Source organism: Phoxinus phoxinus (genome assembly GCF_949152265.1).
Source record: "Phoxinus phoxinus genome assembly, chromosome: 22".
In the NCBI taxonomy this organism is placed as follows: Eukaryota; Metazoa; Chordata; class Actinopteri; order Cypriniformes; family Leuciscidae; genus Phoxinus; species Phoxinus phoxinus.
In genome coordinates this window covers 27,860,990-27,884,429 of record NC_136897.1, presented here as the reverse complement: position 1 = coordinate 27,884,429, position 23,440 = coordinate 27,860,990, and the positions used below count along the sequence as shown (strand labels likewise).

Genomic DNA, 23,440 nt, shown 5'->3' with positions numbered 1-23,440 from the left:
CCTTTGCAAGAAGGAAGTATAATAAGAAAGGTATAATCTACCAGTTAGCTCCGCTCAAGTTCGAACCCGGAGACAAACACGAGAGGCGGGAACAGAGACGTGATAAATGTGAAGTTGCAGAAGAAAGACCGCCGTGGATCAGGAGGTGATTAACACTGCAATAGCCTGGACTTAAGTTGGACCCAACTTTTCAAATGTAATCAACATTTTCCTAAGTACTAGATGTGTTGGGCTATTTAACATGACATTTTAATTATATGCTGAAATGAACGAAATTACTTGAAAACAGATTCGTTCATTTTGCTGAACGAGATTCAAAGATCCGAGTCAGTAAAATGATCCGAACTTCCCACTATACTCCGCTGGTAGCTCAGCGCATGGGGCGTAGTGATACGCCACCCCGTGTATTGTTGTGATTGGTCGTAGTGTTAGCCAATTGCGTGCAGTGAGATTTTCAAATCGCCCCTCGAGCTGGCCGATTTTCATTAATCGACACCAGACCATTAATGGTTGTATCAGTGATTTCAGGCCCAAACATAAATTATCACATTCATCTAATCTTTCCTAACGATCCGCTAGCTGCCCGCCCCATAAACAAGCTGTCAAAAAAACGCGTCTCTGTAGGCAGGCTAGGCTCTGAGATCTGCACACAAAAACAATTGGTTTCACCAACCACTCAAAACCAAAATAAACAGTGTTCAACCAATCACCGACAGGTACTGGTGTTGTGAAGTTTTGCGCTCGTGCGCGGTGACGGCTGCACGGGAAGTCGGAGCTGAAGAAGAAGCCAGCGTCTATCAACAAGAGAAATTGAACATGGCTGAGTCAATCCCCAAGAGGAGGAGTATAGTTATCGGGAAGGCTTTTGAACGGTGGAATTTTTTTTTTTTTTTTTTTTTAATCGGACGCCGAGGTTGCACTGTTTCTTCTGGACAGGTGAGTAGCTGCTAGTGCTGACTTGTTTGGATGTGAACTGTGTGTGTAAATATCCTTCTTTAAATAATATGAGTGAAGCTCGACTAAACTTGGGTAGCTCTAGCTAAGAATGCATGGAACGGGAGGGAGGGGCGAGCTAACTTGGTTTGTTTGGGATCTCGCTTCAAACACAAACAGAAGTGACGTCACCCACAATCGCTAAAACAACCTTTAATCTCTGGATTTACTGTAGGCCTGGATTTCCAGGGTAGATCTTTGCCACGAAAGGGGTTAAATTAGTGTTTTTGATAGGTGGCGCTGTCACCAAAAACTAGGATCCTGAAACTGCAGTCTCCTGTTGTGCAGGAATACCCTTCTCCAAAAAGGGTGGAAAACCCCCCATCATTTACCCGCTAGGCATATACACACATTCTTCCTGTGAGTTGACGTCAATCTTTAAGAGACAACATGTTGCTAGACAGGAATAACTTGAAAAATATCTCCTTCCGTGTTCAACAGAATAAAGAAGACTCATACAGTTTTAAACAACTTGAGGGTGAGTAATGACTTTTAATGAGTTTGTTAATGAGCAATGAGTTTTATTTTTGGGTGAACCATCCCTAAAAAAAATTTTTTTACTTGAATAAAATAGCCTAATAAAATAAATGTTAACTGAAACAAAATACAATATATAAAAACTTACACTGATTTTATTTAATTTGATTACTAATAAAACATATTCATATAAAAACTATAAATTGAATTTAAGTTGTGTATATAAGACGGCAGATTCACCAGCAAGAAGCACGAAACCAGAGTTCACAAGAGAAGAAATGTACAATCAAGGACCAACAATCGGGGGAATAACCCCCTCATTCAGTGGCGCTCCAGATGAGCAGAATCCACCGCAGCCTAAGATGGGTCAGCCTGTGCCAGGCATGCCTTTATATCCACAAGGTCCAGTTCACACCGGGGTCACGGTTCAGCCACCTGTGTTCATGACCTCCACACCAACGCCCACTCATTTGCCGGATTACTTGGGCTACTCCATCTTTACTCTGTTGTGTTGTTGTTTCCCACTGGGAATCGCTGCCCTCATCTACTCTGTCTCTGTAAGTATTCGCTCTCACCTCATATGCAGGTTAAACTCGAAAAATTTGAATATGGTGCAAAAGTTCAGTAATTCAACTTAAAAGGTGAAACTAATGTATTATATAGACTCATTACTTGCAAAATGAGATATTTCAAGCCTTTATTTGTTATAATTTTGATGATTATGGCTTACAGCTTATGAAAACCCCAAATTCAAAATTAGAATATTGTGAAAAGGTTTTCATAAGCTGTAAGACATCAAAATTATAACAAATAAAGGCTCTATATAATATATTATTCACCTTTTTGAATTAGTGAAATAAAAGAACTTTTGCACGATATTCAAATTTTTCGAGTTTCACTTGTATAGCTTGAGAAATCACTGTAAAAAATGTAGCCTACTGTAGAATTTACAGGCCAATAAAGTTATATAGTATATATATATATATATATATATAGTATAATACTGTAAAGCAATTTACAGTTAATGTATGTGAAATGTAATTGTAATTTCTAAACTAAAGTTGCCAATAAAATCCTGCAAATACCCCCAAAACCCAGGATGATGTTGTAATAGTTTAACATTTAAAATGCTGATTTTTTTATTATTATATACAGTAAACTGTAATATATTGACTTAAATGCATTAGGATGGACACTATCTGAATATATTTACAAATTAATTAAAAACATGTCAAGGGTGTTGCAAGTTAAAGGGATAGTTCACCCAAAAATGACAATCCTGTCATCATTTACTCACTCTCATGTTGTTCCAAACCTGTATAATTTCTTCAGTTGAACACAAAAGAAGTTATTTTAAAGAATGTCGGTAATCAAACCGTTGATGGACCCCATTGACGTATGGGGGAAAAAATACTATGGAAGTCAATGGATGTCGTCAACTGTCTGATTCCCAACATTCTTCAAAATATCTTTTGTGTTCAGCAGAAGAAAGAAACTCGTACAGGTTTGGAACAGGTTTACTTGAGGAAGTAAATAATGACAGAAATTTCATTTTTGGGTGTACTATCCCTTTAAAGACTGTCTTTGTCTGGTAGAATGTATAAAACATATAAATATAGCTTGAGATAATGCACTTTTACAAACTTTATAGAATGTGATGACAGAAGGTTTTATTGAGTTGATCTTCTTTGTGAACATGTTGTGATGCAGTGATATTTTGCATAAACTCTTATTACTTTTTTATGACTAACCGAATGCCGAGAAAGAAGTCACATTGCCACTAAACTTAACATTTCCTGCAGTGATGTCATTAGGGATGGGTAACGAAACCCGGGCCCGGGGCTAAATTATGAAAGTATGCAGTACCGATGACGCCAGGTTTACACAGAAAAAAATGTGCTTTACATTACTCCCATAGTGTGTGATTGCAGAACAATGTTTGTGTTGAACATTGACAGAGCAACAGATTTTGTGTGAAAATAAATCACAAAAGTGGTTTATTTTGTTGTATGAGGTGGCGAGACATTACAGCTAATTACAAAATTAGGGTTATAGCTCTGAATAACTTTGGATTTGCATTTGGAGGCATCAAAAGCAATGATCTATGATATTACATTACAGAATGAAAATTGCAGATTTTTAGTATGAAATAAATGCATTAACAGTTTGATTGTTTTTTGCAGACTCGAAATGCTAACATGGCTGGAGAGCGAGATTTAGCGACCAGGTCCTCCAGAACGACACTGATCCTGAACCATGTCTCTCTCGGTCTCGGCCTCGCTGCAATCGCAATCTACTTACTGATCATCCTCCTCTCACTGCATCAGTACAACTATATTTAATGCTGGATTCTGCATCACATGCAGCTACTCATGATTTTGCAAAATAAATGACAAATTACAAGTGGTGTAGGCCTATGTGAAATGATTTGCCTTCAAATATATTCTTTTGATTGGTGTCTTTTATTTAGTAAATTAATTATTCAATTTTATGAATCTTATTAATATCTTCTTTTTTTTAATTCTCTAGTCATTGATAGTATTAATTTAATCATCATTCTTTATGTTGCATTATTATTTGACATGTTATTGACTTTTTTAATAATTTATATATGTTCTACTATAGGCTATATGCTCTGATATGTTTCATTACGTGACACCGTGTACACGCGACGCGCCATGCGATAAAATGCCTCTTTTCCATGTTAATCAGAGTTTTTGTCCTAACCGGTCGTGACGGTGACGATTCTATTTTAGAAACGGTTTCTATTTTTCTGCGATGTCGCGCAGGAACAACAAACACAAATTGTGGCAATGATAATCTCATGTACTGTATATGCTTTATTTGTCACTGTATAGCCTACTGCTTTATTTAATGTTAAAAGCGTGTAATGTGACTTTGAATATCATGTAGTGCTCCAGCTTTGTAGTTGTAAAAGCAACAATGGATAATTCACCTCAGATCTTGAAATTAAACAAATGGAAACAAGAACGTTCAAACTGTGAATTTGACAAAGATTGTTTTAGTAACTCTATATCCATTGTTTTTAACTACGTTTCTAGAAGTTATTATATGATATGTTGATGTGTGTTGTGTTGTTTTTATTTTATTCCCACTATGAGCTGCCCATTTTTGAATAGGCTATGGACCACAGTGGAAATAAGCCTGAGACTTTTTTGTGTATCTTATCCCCGACAGTTTTTTAAAATGTGTATGAATTGGTCTTTTGGGCTTGATTGCACTTGTTTTAACTTTTATTGTCAAATAAACAAAATAAAATAAAAAACTCAGTAGCCTATGTATATTTGTATTTGAATGTAGCTACTTGTCCATTTTCTTGCGATTGTGCACTCGTCGCGAGACTCCGCCCACACACTGTTCTGATTGGCTGTGCACTCGCCGCGATACTCCACCCACACGCTGTTCTGATAGGTTGTGCACTCGCCGCGAGACTCCGCCCACACGCTGTTCTGATTGGCTGTGCACTCGCCGCGAGACTCCGCCCACACTGTTCTGATTGGCTGTGCACTGACCGCGAGACTCCGCCCACACGCTGTTCTGATTGGCTGTGGGTTTTGACTGATTTTGACACATCCCGCAGTCGCGTCTAGTGTGGACAGACAAATTATTTGTTTCTGGAATCTTATTGCATCGCGTCATGGTGTGATGTATCTTCGTAACAAAATATTAGGTATTGGAATCATTCGGATTCGATTCAAATCAACTCTTGAGTTCAAAAATCCCACTGAATGAAATGTGAACCTTGAAATTTGTTTAGTTTTTCTTTTCATTTTAGTCAACCCATTATTATTATTAATTTGACTGCAATCATTACACACATAACTGGCAGTCTTCTGAATTATTTATATTAAAAATAGGAACAAAAAAGCAATTTACAAACAATAGGACAAATACAACAGAAAAAATATATACAAATGAAATCAACTTTAAAGGGGAGATGAAGCACTCAATCAAGTTTACATAATTTACAAGATGAATTTCCACTATAATCAAAAAATATATAAGAAACGTGAAAAATTTAAGGATATAAAAGAAAAAAGAAAAAACGTTTTAACTTTCGCGGCCAGGGCGCCGCCATTTTGCAGAATTCTAACCTGTGACGTCACGGGGTTGGTTGGCTCTGTGTGCAATGAATGACAGAGATAGTGAAACTGAAAGAGACATTGTCTTTTTCAAAACATGACCTGCGCGAAAGAGAAAAAAAAAGTAGCCTATATGCATCATTGTACCCAGCACTTCTGAAAATGTACTTCCGAATGCGTCTCTGTCCCCAGCACATTTCAAACCAAACTGACGCCCATGGCCACACTGACACCAGGTAGCGTTCCCAACCCGCTCTTCTCCCCAAACCACCGGCTGTTCGACATACCGACGTACCACTGCTCGGTTCTCACGCCGTATCGGCTCAAATGCATAGGCAATGGGACACACGGGCTCAACAGGTCTTTCAAGTTCGTCTTCCTCCATTTTAAATCAAGCGCGCATTCAGTCATGTAAAGAAATGCTGCATTCTCTTCACTAACCATTGGACCCAACCACCCCCGTTACGTAGGCTGTGACGTCACTTCAAAATGGCGACTCGCTATCTAGAAAGCTAGCTAGAAATTACGAAAATAATTTGTCATATATGTGGTTTTAACAACTTAAAAAACAAAACAAATTAGGCAAAGTGATTTTTGTAATATATGTAGCTACTACCAGTGCCAAAACATGGATGTTTCATCTCCCCTTTAAGTTTTTCAGGTACAGTAGCCTAGGTTTATATGTACTAAGAAATACTAAATTGAATAATCAAATGTAAAAATAAAACACTATACTGATTCATATTAAAGATAAAAGCGATTCAGTCAAAAGCAGTGAATGATTTTCACACTAGCTTGCTTGATTTACGTTAGTAACGCGTACGTTAATTGTTTCCCGTGTGAGGTACTTTGTGTTGTACGTTGCCATGACGTTTATGCGCACACGAAACTACTACGATGGTACCGCAACGTTTGTTGTTGAACACAACAAATGTGTCGCCAGATGAAGTCCTTCAATTCGAGGGTATTGGACCTGGAAAATCCTTGAAAGCCGGTCCTTGAATTTGAAGTTAACCGAGGTGTGGGAACCCTGTGTAGAGAGAGCTTTGGTGAAAACTAAGTGAATACTTTAATGACTACAATAGTAATGAAATCATAAGTGGAAAACATTTATCAAAAATGTAGTTACACACAAATTGACGTCCAGCCGCAAATTTCAGACACCATTGTTATTTTTCTAGCTCAACTGTCACAGAATGGAAAGCACAGGATTGTGGGATATCAAAGGCAGCGAAGGATACATTTATGCTGCCTTCAAAAATCGATCAAATTAGGGTTTCTCAGGAGATGGGAAGTAAAATTAAGATTGCATTCGGACGTGTCTGGATGCCTCACGACCTTGAAATGTGTTCTCCGAAAGCAGCATTTATCAGTTTCCAGACGCAGCCATGGACTGGCCAATCAGGACAGTACAACACGTGGTATGTCCGTGAGGTCAATAGGGGGGAGACAACACCGGTCAAGGTCAAGAAAAAAAAACTATTTTTTTTACCCCGTTTGCATCTTCAAGGAATATAAACCCATTCTTCCTGTGTGTTGACGTCAAGCTTTATGACTGTTGGACGAATACACAAATAACTATAATTGTTGAAGACAATAGGTATTTAATTACCAACATTCTTTAAAATATCTTCTTTTGTGTAAAACATAAAATACAGGTTCAATAACTCGTACAGGAAACAAGTTGCGGGTAAGAAATTACAACATTTTTATTTTTGGGTGAGCCATCCTTAAAAAATTCTTCTTTTTTTTTTACTTGAATAAAATAGCCTAATAAAATAAATGTAAGATGAAACAAAACAAAATTATTAAATTTTTATTTAGTTTAATTTGTACTACTTATGAAAAAAATATAAAACTATTTATAGGTTATTATATATTTTAAATTGAAGTTAAGTTTTAGTGATTTTGTTGTGGTGTCATTTTATTAGCTTTTTTAAATATATAAAACTAATAAAAATGACAACACAACAAAATTACTAAAACATTAATTCAATTCAAAATTAAAAATATAAATAAACACTATAATAGGATCTTACTAAAATAACACTAGCATCATGCAAACTTTCCATATTGACATCTGTCTAATTTGATGAGCTTCTACCAAATGGCAGATGAATTTGCAGAAGAATACCGAATATATTTGATTAAACATGATTTTGGCCATCAAAAGATAGGAAATCTTTTACATTTACATTTAGTCATTTAGCAGACGCTTTTATCCAAAGCGACTTACAACTGAGGACTACAGCAAGCGAGTCATCGTGAAGAGGCAAAAATAACGCAAGAAGTGCTCAAAATACAAAGTTCTGGCATTGCTCAGAGTAGCATAAGCAAAAACAAGGAAGGATTAAAGAGAAAGTTTTTTTTTAGTTTTTTTATGGCAAGTGCTCACGGAAGAGATGAGTTTTCAGTTGTCTTTTGAATGTGGTCAGGGATTCTGCATTCCGGACGAGGGTAGGGAGATCATTCCACCAGCAAGGAACCGTGAAGGAGAATGTTGTGTTGCATGCTCAGTTAGGAAGGGCCTGATCTTCCTGATATTGTGCAGTACAAACCTGCATGATCGAGCTGTCTTTGTGATGTGGTCTGTGAAGGTCAGATGCTCATCAAATGTTACTCACTTTTCTCCTCACTTTAATTAAAGGTGCATGTTTTGCAATACTATTCTCGTTTAAGTTAAAACAAGTTTAAGCTTGATCAACCGGTTATTACTGTAATGTTCAGTAAAGATGAAGCAATCAAGGCTCCTCTAATAAGCGGTAAACCACCTCCCATTAGAGTCCTATAAATCACCATCGGATGACAAGGTTCATTAACACACAAGACGGCAGATCTACAAGAGAAGAAATGTACAATCAAGAACCGACAATCGGGGGAATAAACCCCTCATTCAGTGGCGCTCCAGATGAGCAGAATCCATCAGAGAAGCCTTGGATGGGTCAGCCTGCGCCGCCACTGTATCCAGTCATGTCTCCATATCCACAAGGTCCAGTTCACACCGGGGTCGTGGTTCAGCCACCTGTGTTCATGACCACCACACCAACGCCCACTCATGTGCCGGATTACTTGGGCTACTCCATCTTTACTCTGTTGTGTTGTTGTTTCCCACTGGGAATCGCTGCCCTCATCTACTCTGTCTCTGTAAGTATTCGCTCACACTTCATATGTAGCTTGAGATATACACTGTAATTTTTTTTACCATAGAATCAACTGGCAATAAAGTCCTTTAAAAGTGTTGTTAATTGCTGTAAAATTGATTGCAGTATAATACTGTAAAGCAATTTACAGTTAATTGTTGTACGTGAAATACAGTAATTTTGTAAACTAAAGTTGCCAATAAAATCCTGTAAATAAATACCCCTAAATCATTAACATTTAAAATGCTGAAAAGAACATTTTAACAGTAAACTGTAATATATTGATTTAAATGCATTAGGATGAACACTATCTGAATATATTTACAAATGAATAAAAACCAAGTCAAAGGAGTTGCAAGTTAAAGGGATATTTCACCCAAAAATGAAAATTCTGTCAGAATTTAAAATTTTGGGTAAACTATCCCTTTAAGTGTTACAATATATCTACACAATATTACTGCATTATAACCTGTTCACAAAGAAGATCAGCTCAATAAAACCTTTGATCATCACATTCTATAAAGTGTTAAATTGTGTAAAAGTGCATAATCTCAAGCTATATTTATATGTTTTAAACATTGTACCAGACAAAGAAAGTCTTTAAAGGGATAGTGCACCCAAAAATGAAAATTCAAATTCATATAATGTATATATCTTCTTATCTTAATATCTTCTTTTGTGTTCAGCAGAAGAAAGAAACTCGTACAGGTTTGGAACAGGTTTACTTGAGGGAGTAAATTATGACAGAATTTTCTTTTTTGGGTGCACTATCCCTTTAAAGACTTCTGTCTGATAGAATGTTTAAAGGGATACTCTACCGTTTTTTCATATTAAACTATGTTATTCCCTTAACTAAGACGAGTTGATACATACCTCTCTCGTCTCAGTGCGTGCACTTAATCGCTCTGGCGCGCTGCGACACTTTGATAGCCCAGTTCATTCAATAGGGGCCAAGCAGAGAAGCCAAGCATAGCAAGTGCTTGGGAGCACTTCGACTTGGCGCAGTAATATCTTCACTCGTGAAAAATCCTCTCACCGGCCTCCGCTCACTCTCCCAGAAGATATTACTGCTCCAAGTCGAAGTGCTCCCAAGCACTTGCTATGGTATTCCGCCATACAATATAGTTATCCACTTTACACGCTTAGAAAAGCACAACGTTTTGTTTTGCGTCACCGTCCTAGGTCGAATTACACTACTCGAGTAACTGTATTTAAATAGGGAAAACATGGCGGTGTTTGGTAGCTTCTCTGCTTGGCCCCTATTGAATGAACTGGGCTATCAAAGTGTCGCGGCGCGCCAGAGCGATTAAGTGCACGCACTGAGACGAGAGAGGTATGTATCAACTCGTCTTAGTTAAGGGAATAACATAGTTTAATATGAAAAAACGGTAGAGTATCCCTTTAATATATATACAGTACATGTATAGCTTGAGATAATGCACTTTTACACAATGTAACACTTTCTAGAATGTGATGACAAAAGGTTTTATTGAGTTGATCTTCTTTGTGAACATGTTGTGATGCAGTGATATTTGCATAAACCCTTATTACTTTTTTATGACTAACCGAATGCCGGGAAAGCAGTCACATTGCCACTAAACTTAACATTTCCTGCAGTGATGTCATTAGGGATGGGTAACGAAACCCGGTCCCGGGGCTAAATTATGAAAGTATGCAGTACCGATAACGGCAGGGTTACACATTTTTACTTTTCACTACTCCCATAGTGTGTGATTGCTGAAAAAAAATATATGTTTGTATTGAACATTGATGGAGCAACCGATTTTGTGTAAAAATAAATCACAAAAGTGAGGTGGCGAGACACACGGGGTAATATGTAAAATAATATGTTTTTAATAATGTCTAAATTAATACTTGTTAAAAACAATCACTTTAGCAAAGTTTGCACCTTTTTCTGTTTACTTTGATAAATAAAATAATAAATATACTGTCATTAAAATATGTTAGTATAAAATATTTTTTAAAATTAAATTAAAAAACTAAAAATTCTGAAAGCATTGATCAAAGTAGTCTTTTACCCCGGTGCACCTTTAGCCCTGTTGTCTTCTTTTCCGTTTGCAGTGCGCATCTGATCAGACGCACCCTACCACAAACACAACATTTATTCAATATTCTCATTATCTCTAAACATCATAGTCATCTCATCAGACAGCTGGATTCTCCTTTTACACTAGAGATTACAGCAAAATTAGGGTTATAGCTCTGAATAATTTTGGATTTGCATTTTGGAGGCATGTATTACATTTACAGAATGAAAAAATGCAGATTTTTAGTATAAAAAAAAAGAAAAACATGCATTGACCATTTGATTGTTTTTTCCAGACTCAAAAGGCTAACATGGCTGGACAGGAAGATTTAGCAACCAGGTCCTCCAAAAAAACACTGATCCTGAACCATGTCTCTGTCGGTATCGGCCTCGCTGTCAACACACTGATCATCCTCCTCATCATACTGCATCAGAACGGCTTGTTATAATTAACAGATGCTGTATTCTGCTTCACATGCAGCTACTCATGATTTTGCCAAAGAAATTACAAATCACAAGTGGTGCAGGCCTATGTGAAATGATTTGCATTTCAATGTATTCTTTTGATTAATGTATTATTTTATTTATTTATTATTCCGTATTATGAATCTAATTAATATCTTCATTTAATCATTTTTCTTTGTTGCATTATTTTTTTTACGTAACGTTTACATTTACCCTGTTTCTATAATTCATACCTCAGTACTTGAGAGTGAGGCAATAATTACATATTATGAAAATAGATATAAATATGTGTATTTATACATCTGTATATATAGTTCACAATGCACAAATCTGTACATAAGTCTTCTGTTCCAGATGTACCACTTTATTAATACTATTTCTTAGTATTATTTAAATGTTCTTCCTATCCGTGTCATATATATATATGCATGCATGCACCCAGAACTCCTGAAAAAAAACACAACAAATTACTTTTGTTTGCACACACTTGGCGAATAAAGCTCATTCTGATTATTAAAAATGTGTCTTAACAGTTTTTGGTAGTTACAATTTTTGTTTGAAATCCATACCTGTGGCTATAAGAAATGAATTGCTTACATTGAATCTATTTTTATCACTTGAATTCATAAAGGCTATAATCAAGACAGCACAGTGGCTGCACTGTCAGCTCACAGCGAGAAGGTCTCCGGTTCGGTTCTCTGTATGTCAGTGTGGGTTTCCTCCAGGTACTCGGCACAGGTAAATTGCAGATACTAAAGAGTTTGTGTATGAGCCTTGTGATGGGCTGGCCATCCGTCCAGGGGTGTGTTTCCCGTACAACAACGTAACTTGCTGCTGAACTACCATAGCACGATGCATCATTGAAGAAATCAACTAGCTAGTCACGACTGTTTCCCGAAACCATATTGTCGCATCTTCAGGTCACCCTGGCTAAGTGCCGACATAGCCCTATTCTGGGGACCCGAATAGGATCTAGATCGGGGCATAGGTGAGGGACTCTACCTCCCTTGGGGACCCGAATAGGATCTAGATCTGGGCATAGGTGAGGGACTCTACCTCCCTTGGGGACCCGAATAGGATCTAGATCTGGGCATAGACGAGCGGACTCCACCTCCATTGAGGTAAGCGAGTCTCAACCTTAACACCGAGATAGACATGTTCCCGCAGTGAGAACATGTACTATCCACAAAAGCGGCCTCAGTGTGTTCAGCCTCAAATACGTGAGGTAAAGATTGTGACCGTCAGCTGGCGCCAGGGAACGACCAGAACCAGAAACACACGGGTGGAATGACATCCTGAAAAGGACGCAGTGTCACACCCGTGCTTCACTTTAAGGGAAAAACCCTCTTTTAATATAGTGCTGAGACACCCAGAGATGGCCGTGGTGCACAAGCAAGGAATAGTGCAGCCTGCTGTGCACTCTCAAAAGGAACACCCTCGAGACCAATACAATGAAATTCACTGTGAAAATTGCTGTGAAAACAGCAGTTGTTTGAACTGTAAGCTTGCGGCCACCGCTGTACGCGCCGTAACACCAACACCAAGAAAAGAGAGATCAAAAGCTTGTCTCCAGCACTCTTGGACAGAATCTCGCATGCCAATGTGCATTAGCTCGTTCTGTATACACTCGAAGAAGATTGGGGCTTCCTGAAGTGATCCCAAATACGTTGGTGACGTCGACGTAACAGAATCTGTTTAAGATCGAATTAATGCTAGATGTTTTGCTCTAAATTACGGAGATGGCGTCTGAGGACTATTTCTCATTTTGCTGACGTTCAAACCACACAACTTTGCAATGCTTTTTGCGAATGTTCGTTAGAACTCTGTTTTTGGGAATCGCCAACTCGTTGAACTATGATGACATAGTAACAACGGGACTTGCGACTAGGGGTGTGCGATATCACGATTTTTGATCGTGGATGATTCAAATGTCTCCATGATCTGCTTTTGAAGAAATATCGTAGGATCGTGCATTCTATCAGTTTGCATTTCTGGCGCCACCGTCTCAACATACTGTACAACGCAACGTATATTCACATGAAATGCAGAGGAACGGGACACTGTAGTTCATAAAAATTAATTATGTGCATGCGCTTTAAAGCCTTGCCAGTTAAACATGTTATTCGCTGCTGATGCGCTGTTCTAACAAGCGCTTTTCTGAGCGCAATAAACCCGATGCACACATGCACTAAAAGCCTGTCAAACAGCGCCTAGTTACTGAACTAAGTTATCTTTCGAGTCTTATTGCGCTAATACTGTCAAATACACACAAGGTTTACATAAACAAAGTTGGTTATGTCTAAAGTGAAAGAACAATAGAAAAAATCTGCTTGTCAAATGCGTGTATATTAGACTCGTGCAGATCTTAAAGTGACAGTAGCCCTAATAGTAAACATGCTGCCGCTTGTCCTTAAAGGGATAGTTACCCAAATATAAAAATTCTGTCATTATTTACTCACTCACTCTAATGTTGTTCCATACATGTATTAATTTCTTTCTTGTGCTGAACACAAAAGAAGATATTTTGAGGAGTGTGGCTAACCGGGCGGTTGCTGGTCCCCATTGACTACCATAGTAGGAAAAAACTATTATGGTAATCACTGGGGTACATCAACTGGTTACCCACATTCTTCGAAATAACTTTTATTTTCAACAGAAGAGGGAGACTTATTCGGGTTTGAAATGGCTTGAGAGAGTAAATAATGACAATTTAAATTTTTGGGAGAACTATCCCTGTTAATAAAACAAAAAAATACAAAGAGCAAATCACTCACTGCTCATGAGAACTTTAATAGCTTTAATAAGAATCAATGTACAATTTATACAGTGAAGTCTATGTTGTGTTTTATTTTCATATTTGTTCATTTAATTACTTTCTTCAAGGCGGTTAAATACATCTACTGTAGCTGATAAAAATAAAGGACTGTTTATTGAATTTGTATGTTAAGTTATGTATGTGAATCTTTGTTCACAATTTTACAAAAATTTTAATAACAAAGAAAATGACAAAGATTTTTTATCTTCGCCCCTTTGGTCTAAATGTCTGCCATTCTTTTTTTATTTTATATTTTTGTTACCTAAGGCTTTGTTTTTAAAATAGGGGCATTAGTTTGGCAGTCACTTGCAAAATAGTAAAACCAACATAAAAAAAGGAATCGTGATAAAATCGGGAATCGTGATTTTCCTGTAAAATTCGTGATATGATATTTTTGCCATATCGCCCACCCCTACTTGCGACCATAGTTGGCAAACAATGCTTTCGGGAAACACACCCCAGGTTGTTTCCCCTGCCTGTAGCCTGGGATGGTGGGATAGGCTCCAGCAATAGCGCAATCCTAGAGAGGTTAAGTGGTGTGGAGAATGGATGGAAGAGTAGAACCAATGTTCCTGTGGGAATGTTTGGAGGATTTTTGCATAACCAAGAAAACACATTTGAAAAACTGGATGTTTTGAATCCTTTAACGTTCACTTAAACCAAAAAATAAAAAGTCCTTAATACATTAAAACAAACTGGACATGTATTGGATGTTTAAAAAAACAATCAGAGATAATATTCTCATAACATTCTAAGAACATATTTTTGTCAGCTGGGATAACGTGATGTTCAGATAAGATAAAGCAATTATTCCCCTATCAAGCTGTAAACTAGCCTGGATGCCAGCTGAACTTAGCCCCGCCCACAAAATGTTTAGGTCAGAAAGTTCTGACTAGAATCTGAGTATGACGACATCAGGCTAGCTGTAAACCACCTCTCATTAAAGTCCTATAAAACTCTATCACCATCAGAGGACAAGGTTCATGAAAACACAAGACAGACGGCAGATTCCCCAGTAAGAAGCACGAAACCAAAGACATCACGAGTACAAGAAAAGAAATGTACAATCAAGGACCAACAATCGGGAGAATAAATGCCTCATTCAGTGGCGCTCCAGATGAGCAGAATCCACCGCAGAAGCCCTGGATGGGTCCGCCTGCGCCACAAGGGTCCCATCCCAACACATCTGGATATCCCAGCCAGCCGTACACAGCTCAAGGTGGCCCTCAGGGCCCGTATGCCCAACAACAGCAATTCCAAAGTATGTCTATATATCCACAAAGACCGAATGCAGGTCACACCGGGGTGACGGTTCAGCCCACTGTGTTCATGACCACAACAAAGCCCGTTTATGTGTCGGATTACTTGTGCTACTCCATCTTTACTCTGATGTTCTGCTTTTTCCCTCTGGGATTCGCTGCCGTCATCTTCTCTGCCTCTGTAAGTATTCGTTCTCATTTCAAGAGTAATTGATTGCCTCATAACGAATTACCTATGTTTGAAATAATTAAAATATATTTTAATTGACAACATGCATTTGATCCGAAAAGCTGATGCATTTTTTTGTTGTATATTTATTATCTTTTTTTTGTAACACTGAAAGACTTTATTTGTCAGATAAAATGTTTAAAATAGAAATGTATTAAAAACTGAAAATACATTTTTCTTAACTGAATGTTTCATAAAATGACCCCTAGATGTTACATTTGATAAAAGATTTTATCGAACTTGTGATATTACAAATAAAATACTGAGCTTATCATAATACAATACTACTTACCAAGCAACTGAAACTTACCAGTTCTTGTGAAATTATGTCATAGTCATCTCACCAGACCTCACCTGGACTCTCCTTTTACGACAGAGATTACAATATAATTAGGTAGCTCTGGATAACCTTGAACTTTGGATTCACATTTGGAGGCATCAACAGCATTAATAATCAATGTCTAATGTTCTGTGTGCTCCATCATAACCTGCAAATGATGGAAAGATCCGTGACTGTCTGCAACCTCTCCCAAGTTACTTACTTGCCTGATTGTCTGCTGTTCATTCTGATCCTTTAATAAAGTTCCTGCTCAACGATACCTGTGTTCCTTCTGTTTGTCTGTGACACATGTATTGACAGTTTTTTTTTTAACCGTTTCTTTTTTGTGTTTGTTTTCGCAGACTCGAGATGCTAACATGGCTGGACGACAAGATTTAGCGATCAGATCCTCCAGAACGGCGTTGGTCCTGAACAATGTCGCTCTCTGTATCGGCCTCACAATCTACACAGTGACCACCCTCCTCTTACTGTGGGTGTATGGCGTAATTGAATGAACATGCTGTATTCTGCTTCAAATTCTGCTATTCATGATTTTGCAGAAGAAATTATAAGTATTTTCAATAGGGCTGGGTATCGATTCAAATTTCAAGAATCGATTCGATTCTCAAGATCTTGAATCGATTATCATTATTCGATTCGATTCGATCTGATCCGATCTTATATTTTTAAAATCAAAAGTTTTAACTGTTCATGAACAATCAAGTGTTTGTATTAAATAACATTCACAAACATACATTAAATGTTGTAAAAATGTATTGTTCACTCAATGTGTTGATGTTAGATAAGGCATTAAGTAATGTTAATGAATGGTATCTAATGTAGTGTTACCAACTAAACAGGAGATAAAACGTGTTTTATTTGACTTGACTGTCCTTTTATTTAATCCAAAACTGCGTTCATATTTAAAAGGCCTTTTAAACTAGATACAACCCCACACGATACCACTTTAGGGGCCGGTCACATATCACGTTTTAATGCGCGTGCAAATTCAGTGAGATGCACTTCAATGCATCTCAACAGGTCATGTGACAAAAACCAGCGGCCTTTCCGTAACAACATGGAAAGCTCGGCCGAACAGCTGATCATAGCTGTACAGGGCGGCTTTTTATTTCTCATCTCAATGAATATATCTAGTAGTAAAGCTAATGCAAGGGCTAGAAATCAATACATTTTTTGATGATACTTCCTCGTCATCTTGGAGAGCGCAGTTTGCACCGCTTTCTCCTCTCCACAAGCACGTGCTTTCCCGTTGCTATGCAACCATGAACAGAGGCGCGCCTGGAAAACGAATTTGCACACGCAAAAAATGCGCTATGTGAACGGCTCTTTCCTCCTTTCTGGTCAACAAGTGGATTAATTCAGAGAAACCACATTAGCAGCGCCGCCGGTCACCATGTCTCAGTGTGTTTATGGGGAAAATGTAGGCCTATTATTAAATCGATCCTCTGAGTTACGGATCGATCTTTAGAAATTAATATGAAAATCGATTCAGAATTGGTGAATCGATTTTTTCAACACAGCCCTAATTTTCAAGACCTTTTGAGGAAATATTTAGTTTGATTCATTTTTTTAATGCTGTCAGATTGAAAACTGTATTATCATCAATGCACTGAGCACTTATGAAACTAGATTTAGTTTAGTGCAAGTTTCTTTCATTCTTTTAAATTACACATCAAAATAAAGTATTTTTAAAGGAGAAAATGACTCTGAGTTTTCTGGTTTTATTGATCGATATAGTAGTATGATTCATAACCCAAAACAATATATATATATATATGTTCATGAAATACATTAAGTGTTCTGCTTATCTATTATTATACAAGGTATCAATCTTTTCTAGCAATTTAGGCAATGATCTGCTCATTACGGCCTTGTTAAATGTAATGTTCCTTTCAAGGATGTATTAAAAATTTGCCTCTGCTATTTAAATAAGGAGTGTTATTGAAGGGTATTTTTCTCTCTCTTTCGATCTCGGACAAGACCCCAATTGTTACGTCTTTCCCTTCAGTCTATGGGTAAATAGGGAACGATGTACAATAAATGTGTGGAGAAATCATGAGGATCTTCAACTCTACATGCCCAGAGTCACAAATAACCAAACATTAGGGTTTAAAAAAATGGTATGTCTGCCTTTTATTATTACACTAAGCAGGGGTTCAAAAGTAACCAGGGATATTAAATAAAACATTACGAATAAACCAAAAATACAAACAAAAGCATTACCTGGGGAGGAGGACCCAAACAAAAGAAAACAAAAATACCTCTACCTTAAGGGGATAACATTAACTATAACTACCTATCCACACTAGAAACTAAAGACTAGCTCTATGGACGCAATATAGCCTATTTTTAAACTGTACAATGACATTACATTATTCTACTCACCCTTCAACCATTGAACATTAAAAGGACATTTAAAAGTGTAAAGGCATCAAAAAGGTACTTTCAACAGACCATGAATAACCCCAAAAGCGTGAATCTTTCCACAGCAAAAACGGATGGAGACGTGAGGATTTGGAGAAAAAAAAGAGAAAGATTCTTCATGCATTCCAGTGAATTATTAATGGCATATGATTCGTTTCAGTCTTTTTGAATGGAAGTTCCATTCGCAGTAAACTCGTCAGGAATCAGGTGGATACATAAAATAAAGAAAATAAAACAACATATACCTTCCCGCAGTCCCTAACCACCCATTAAACAGAAGAAAAGATATAGGTATCCTCCTATATGATCTGTAATCATAAGTAGCACAGCTCATAATATGAAACTAATGTAAACCTTTTATTAAAGATGCATGTTTTGCAATACTAACTAATCTTGATTAAAGAAGTTGAGTTTTTTATTTTATTAAATTGCACTTTTGACTTCACGGTAAAAACGCATTTTTAAGCGTTATCAACCAGTTAAGAAACACTTGGGTGTAATCTTCAAGATTAAGCAATTATTACACTGAATCTCCGCTGAACCTTCCCTATCAAGCTGTAAACCACCTCCCATTAGAGTCCCATAAATGTGCACGTCACCATCAGAGGACAAGGTTCATGAAAACACAAGACAGACGGCAGATTCCCCAGTAAGAAGCACGAAACCAAAGAGATCACGAGTACAAGAGAAGAAATGTACAATCAAGGACCAACAATTGGGGGAATAAACCCCTCATTCAGTGGCGCTCCAGATGAGCAGAATCCACCACAGAAGCCCTGGATGGGTCCGTCTGCGCCGCCACCATACCAGGAACACCCTAGTGCCGGATACCCGTGCCCAACAACGTCCTATCCCAACCCTTCTGGATATCCCAGCCAGCCGTACGGAGCTCCAGGTGGCCCTCAGGGCCCGTTTGCCCAACAACAGCAGTATGTCCTACAACAGCCATTTCCCCAACAACAGCCATATCCAGGCATGTCTGCATATCCACAAAGACCGTACGCAGGTCACACCGGGGTCACCGTTCAACCCACTGTGTTCATGACCTCCACACCAGCGCCTGTTTATATCTCGGATTACTTGTGCTACTCAATCTTTACTCTGCTGTTCTGCTGTTGCCCTCTGGGAATCGCTGCTGTCTTCAACTCGGCCGCTGTAAGTATTCGCTCTCACTTCAAGAGTACACAACTGAAATTTGGGTTTGCATTTGGAGGCATCAAAAGCAATGATGAAATTACAGAATGAAAAATGCAGATTTTTAGTATGAAAGGAAAAAAATGCATTAACTTTTTAAAAAAATTAAATAATTGTTTGTTTTCGCAGGCTCGAAAAAATAACATAGCTGGACGGCAAGATTTAGCGATCACATCCTCCAGAACGGCGTTGGTCCTGAACAATGTTGCTCTCGGTATCGGCCTCACAACCTACGCAAATGGCCACCATCTTGATACTGTACGCGTACGACATATTTCAATGAACAGATGCAGTATTTCGCTTCAAATGTAGATTAGAAATTACAAGTATTTTCAAAAGGCTTTGAGAAAATAATCTATTGTATGTTTACGTTTTATTTCTTTTTTATTTAATGCTGTCCGATTGAAAACTGTATGACTATCAATGCACTGAGCACTTATAAAACTAAAAGTTTCTTTCATTATTTTAACTTGTTCATGAAATACATTGTTTTTGTGCTCATCCATTAATATACAAGGTATCCAAATATTTTCTAGCAAGTTTGATCTGCTCAATACGGCCTTGTTGAATGTAATGTACACGCATTTGCGAACAGTCTTATAATAAAGATTATAATTTTTCATATCAAGTTTTCCTAGATATCTGACTGGATATTGTCATGTGCTGGTTGCAGCAAAGATAAAAAGGGAGCATCAGTCTTTATTAATAACAAAATCAGAATAAAAAAACTACTCAGGTTTCTCAGAGATGAAAAAACGTGAACAGAACAACCAGTAAACATTAATGTGGATATAACAGACAACTAAACAGGACCAAACCCAGGGCTTAAATACGCTGAGTAAACAGAGGAGATAACTAGATAATTAACGATTAACAGATGAATGGGATGAATCATTGACAAACACTCTTAAACTAGGTCAAAATAATTCAGGCAAACAGAAACTGAACACAAAGAAAACAAAATAAAACCTATCTGTGACAGATATGGAAACATATGAGCCAGCCATGTTTGTTCATATGATCTGTAATCAGACGTTAGCACAGCTCATAATGTTATTTCTGGTAAAGAAACAGCTGAGCATTTTATGGTTGGAGAGGATTATGAAATAATGTGCAGATTATTGAATCATTGAAATCGATTATCATCAAATCTTATTTTACCGCATTCCTCAATGGAAGGCCAAATAGTTTTATATGACTGTAGGATGAAATAAAGTTTATAACCAACTTTTAAATTTATAGCATGTTTCTGTATGAGAGCTGACAAACAATTTTACACACTGTCTCCAATATGAATGACTTTCACTCTATCAGGGTAAATTCAGGTAAATGGGTGATTTAGTGACCGACTGTCAAACAGGACCTGAATCCACAAATCGCTACTATTCAGATACAGCTGTAAAATCAGTCTGTGAAAAAAAACCGACAACCTAACAGAACCAGAACTGATACTTACAAAGACCAAAGCTTTGAGATCATAAAAAAAAAACAGCGTGTCTGGTGTTTGGTCATTTTCATTCACAGTGTAATTCTGGAGAAGATACATCAAAGGTTCATGTTTGAAACTAGTTTTACACATCAGTCTATTAAAACTTTTTAGATTATCCATCTAACAGGTAACGTTCTCAGAACTTTGGTTAACATTATATTACATTATAACATTGTGGTTCGAATGTTATGAGCATAACGTTATAGAACGTGTGTTCAAAGTTTTCTAGTCTTTAATAATGTTCTCAATGTAAGCACAAAACGTTATTTACACCGTTTATGGAAAAAAGAATTCAACAACATTTTAGTTTGTCTAATGTTTGTTTGAATATTACTTGTTTCAGAACGTTCATAGAACATTCAAATGGAACGTTGAGGATGAAATGGAATGTTCCCTTAATGTTCGCATAACCCAAAACATTTTTTATGTTAAAAAACTTGACGCTTTGAACGTTCAGAAATAACGTTTTCACAACGTAAAAGGAACGTTAGCTAAATTTAAGCCGCTCATTTATACCTTATTGTGGTTAGGGATGGGAACCGAGAACCGATTCTTCTTCAGAACCGGTGCCCAGTGAATCAATTCCTTGGAACCGTTAGCATGCCTGCTTAAAGGGTAAGTTCGGTATTTTACACTTAAATCCCTGTTTACAGATCGTTTCTGATGAAATAGAACGGTTAAGCTTAAAATTTGGACAGATGCTCCTGTCCCGAGAATTTTCGGGTTCTGTGGTAGCACCCCCCACCTCCACAATGGCTGCATAGGTGCACTGGAATAATCCTTCCTAAAATGCATTAGACTTTCGTTTACAAAGACGTGAAACTCACCGAGTGGTCAGGGGTGTTCACTGATATGCGCACTCAAAAATCGCTGTAAAAGATGCTTTCCAACAGGTTTTATCGTAGTTTTTGTCCAACTGCGTTTGAAAAAAAATAGGTCCAAAGTTTTACAACGAATGGTATAAAACCTGTTGGAAAGCATCTTTTGTAGCGATTTTTGTGTGAGCATATCAGTGAACACCCGACCACTCGGTAAGTTTCACGTCTTTGTAAACGAAAGTTTAATGTGTTTTAGGAAGGATTATTCCAGTGCACATAGACTGCCATTGTGTAGGTGGGGAGGGAAGCGAAATAAACCTCAAATTCTCGGGACAGGAGCATCTGTCCAAATTTTAATCTTAACCGTTCTATTGCATCAGAAACGAGCTGTAAACAGGGCTTTAAGTGTAAAATACCGAACTTGTCCTTTAACAATTCCGCTTATCGGTTCCGCTCGTTGCAAATGTGTCATGACGTCACACACGCGCTGCGTTGTTTTGATTCAGAACGCGGCAAACATGGCAGAGGCAGAAGTTCGATGCAGAAGTATAATGAGGCCTTTAACGGGACGCCACGTTGCTTTCCGACCAGCCATCGCGTGCCGTCTCACACACATTCACTCGCACACATACACACACACACTTGCGCACACACTCTCTCTCGCGCTCACTCACTCACACAAACGCACACATGCTCACTCACACACACACACGCGCGCGCACATACACACTCACTCACTAGCGCTCACACACTATCTCGCGCTCACGCACACACTCTCGCTCACTCACTAGCGCACACACACACACTCTCTCGCGCTGACGCGCTCACACACGCACTCTCTCGGCGCTCACTCACTCACACACAAACGCACACATGCTCACTCACACACACACACACACTCACTTTGAGAAGTAGCTCACCTATACTTTTAGATTTGTTCTGAGGTTGCTACACATAATTTGTGTATATGTGCTCTGTGCTGTGTCTTCTGATCAGATATTAAAGCGAGTTAATACAAACAAACAAATTTGTACTTATTCCCTCACCCAATGAGAATCGATAAGAGAATCTAAAAGGAATCGGATCGATAAGCAATATCGATAATGGAATCTGAATCGTTAAATCCTTATCAATTCCCATCTCTAATTGTGGTATTTACAAAAACATCTTTAGAGCATTTTTTTTGTTAGGTACCTGTTTGCTGTGCTCTTTTTCTTCAGGTCTTTCAAGGGATTATGGTTTTTTCCTTCTGTTTAGAAAGACAGAGAACATAAACATGATGACATGAGGCTTTGGATAAAAACTTTTGCTAAATGCAAAGAAGCACCTGATCAGAGACTCACATCATCCACAGAGCAGCACAAATCAACAGCAGAGCAATGAGAGTCAGGAGCGATGCCAGCGTTATGATTCTCTCTGTCGCAATCACATCTGGAGCTGTAAATAATCGATCAGTTTCACATTCACATACGACACTGATCAAGAGTTTCTCATGAGGACTCACTCACGGTTGACACTGAGGAGCATCTCGGCCAAGAGGAACGTTTGAAAGCGCTGAATCCTCACGGCTTACCGCTGAAACATGCAGATCCCAAACGCCTCTCGTTCTTGCTGGTCTTACCGGTCAGTGTGACCTCTGACCTTCAG

At 37.9% G+C, this 23,440-nt stretch overlaps 1 protein-coding gene across 5 annotated transcripts in view; it reads right to left on the bottom strand.

Moving 5' to 3' along the window:
* tmem63bb (transmembrane protein 63Bb) overlaps positions 1-23,440 on the bottom strand; it is a 90,375-nt gene extending 66,935 nt beyond the window's left edge. For 4 of the 5 annotated variants that reach the window (XM_079597811.1, XM_079597814.1, XM_079597815.1 and 1 more), the window contains exons 1-3: positions 23,302-23,440; positions 23,137-23,230; positions 22,988-23,042 (exon numbers count right to left, since the gene is read on the bottom strand). The gene's annotated coding sequence lies outside the window, so the exon portion shown is untranslated. Of the gene's footprint in view, positions 1-6,477; positions 6,598-22,987; positions 23,043-23,136; positions 23,231-23,301 lie in introns of those variants that run through there. The other variant, XM_079597812.1, reaches the window with a different exon arrangement.